Source organism: Gavialis gangeticus, unplaced genomic scaffold, assembly GCF_001723915.1.
Source record: "Gavialis gangeticus isolate Ggan-Ray unplaced genomic scaffold, GavGan_comp1, whole genome shotgun sequence".
Classification (NCBI taxonomy): domain Eukaryota; kingdom Metazoa; phylum Chordata; order Crocodylia; family Gavialidae; genus Gavialis; species Gavialis gangeticus.
Window position 1 is genome coordinate 12,403,887 of NW_017729030.1, and position 2,591 is coordinate 12,406,477.

Below are 2,591 nucleotides of genomic sequence, written 5' to 3' on the forward strand. Positions count from 1 at the left end.
CATCCTCAGCAAACAGGGTAGCGAACTGCTAGGTAATACAACAGGCTCCTTCAGGTCCATTTGAGATTGAAGCTGAAGGTCACCAACCCTTCGGCGGTGGGTCAGGACTTTCCTTATGTGCATCTTTGCTCTGCGAGTCATTCTGAGAGTTGTCTCCAGCCAACAGACTCCATATCCCTTCTCTTTTGCTGTTCGGTCTGGGAAAACACACATGGGATAGCATGTCAAGGAGACGTGGTTGTTTAAAAGGCCCACGATTAGAACAGGAAAGCATAAGCAAGGGCTAGTGGGTTCTGCTCTCACGTCTGAGATCTACAATGGTTCACTTATGCTAGCATTTCCAAACTTAGAAACCTACACGTAGGCTGTGAAATCTATATTTATGTAATGAAATCAATTCAGGTTGCAGATGCTTCCTGTACCTTGCCTTGAGAACCCAATGCTCAATTAGTCTGGCAGCTTTCTGCAGCTCATCAGTTCAGGTAACTGCCCTTCAAACAGTGATGTTCTAAGATGCATCCCATATTGCAGAATCCAGATAGCTATTGTTCTGAGACAGGAGGTGCATGGTATGTTTTAGGGAAAAAATATCATGAAAGCTATAGGCAAGCACCCAGTGTTAATGGTACAGAACAGAGGCTCATGGAGAGATCTGGTGGACCCCAGTGCCATGTACATCTATGGAAACAGGTAAAAAAGGCATGGCTTGCTCCATACCCCCCCCAACAAAAGATACTGGCTAACGAAGAGTATGACAGGCTTCTCACTGAGCTACCTCAAGACCCTATAACCATGTTGAAAGAAAAAGCCACAAAACTTCTGTCTCCTTATAGTGATCCTGCTGCTGACAGGTATAAGCACATGTGTAGATGGGACCTAACTGCAGAGTAAAGCATCACCATCTACATGTGCGACACTATTAGACTGCAGTAAACTAATTAATGCCACTGTAAGAAAGTACTGTCAGGGACAAGTACTATCTTAGGGTGGGGTAATTAACTGCGATTAAATGCACGTGTAGACGCTGAACCTGGGAGTAGTTTACTTCAGCTCAAATTGCTCCGGAGTTTATGCTTGGAATTAATTGCACATGCAGATGCACCCATATTGACTCTGATAAGTCAAAAAAAAAAAAAAGGCAGAAAAGCCAGAGCTCCTAATCTTATTTATACCTGAGAAGAAGCAGCATCACTAACAAAATTATCAGCCACTGTGGTAAATTCATCCCTGAATTAATTATAATGATTATACTGCAAGCTGCCCTCCCTCTCCTTTTCAACATGATCAAGATTAGCATAGGTCATATTCTGCTCTAAATTCTGCTTGTAGAGATGTGGAGTGTTTACACTGACTTCTATACTTACTTTTGAACCTCCCTACCAAATAAGTTCAACATCCTTCTATACCTTTCTTACAATATCTAAATGGATGTTAAGCCTTACACCCTTTATTCTACCTGGCAGTGTTTTTGTTAGGGAGGTGGAAAGGGAATCAATTCAAGTCCCCTATGCTACATTGTCTCCTTTGTTCCAACCTAGACATTTGTCATATAACAACTAGTCTGATGCTAGTAGGGTAATGAGCCTGGCATAGCCAATATCTAAACCCATGCAATCCCAGTACCCCTTACAAGTGCCTGGAAATTGGACTGGGTGAGAGCCATAAGTGTTTCAGAACTCCAGTGAATTAAGTTAAAGTTCTTCAGATAAATGGTGAGTCATCTGCTCACCTACATTTTCCAAAACTCCATCCTAATTAGACTGGCAAACCATTTGAAGTCCATGCAAAAACACTTAAATGTCCTGCTTTGGAAGGATTTTGAACAGAATGGAAATAGATCTTTTTAACAAAGTTATGATCAAGGGTATATCTATACTCTAGACTTCAACATAATGTCAAGATACCTTGCCCTACCATTCAATGAGCTAGCTTAGGACCAGAAGCACTCTAGCTGTGGCAACCTGAAATGCCAAGTAGTTCAATTTACCCTGCTTCTCAGCAGTGGAGATATACCCCACCAGTGTGTTTATTTGGATGCATGCCAGCTATATCAATAGCTGACAAACTTGAAGAAGTTTGTCAGCTGTGCAACCTAGAGAAATTCTTAACTTTATTTGCTTCATACTGTTTCATTCACATATATATGATCCATTTATCTGATCTACTATTTCCAATGATTTGCCTAGAGATGATGGTCTCAGAGCACAGAAAAATGGCCTGAGGCAAGCAATGGAATAAAGATCAAAGGCTGTCATTTTGTTAAATAAGAAAGCTACAGTTAAATGGATTTTTAAATAGGGTGTTAAACCCAATTTCTAACTTTAGGGTGTGCCCTCTACTAGCAGTTGTGTTACTGACTTCACATCTCCATAGTATTTTGAGCTGATAAGGTTGGAAAGACTTAAACAGTTTTACTAACTAAAGCAATATGTTATCAAACAAAAACTTAAGGGAAACTCATTATTAATCAATCCATTATACAATTAATTACATGGGCAGAATAAAATGTTTTTGTTTTGTCCTATAATTGTGATATATTAAGCAGGAAACCTGTTAGAAGCATATTGCTGTCAAGCAGCTGAAACAGAACA

General features: G+C 40.1%; 1 protein-coding gene across 1 annotated transcript in view; it reads right to left on the reverse strand.

The window, feature by feature from the left end:
- COL25A1 (collagen type XXV alpha 1 chain) overlaps nucleotides 1-2,591 on the reverse strand; it is a gene marked incomplete at its 5' end in the record, with an annotated part of 779,688 nt that overhangs the window by 90,956 nt on the left and 686,141 nt on the right. The gene's annotated exons all lie outside the window — the stretch shown is intronic.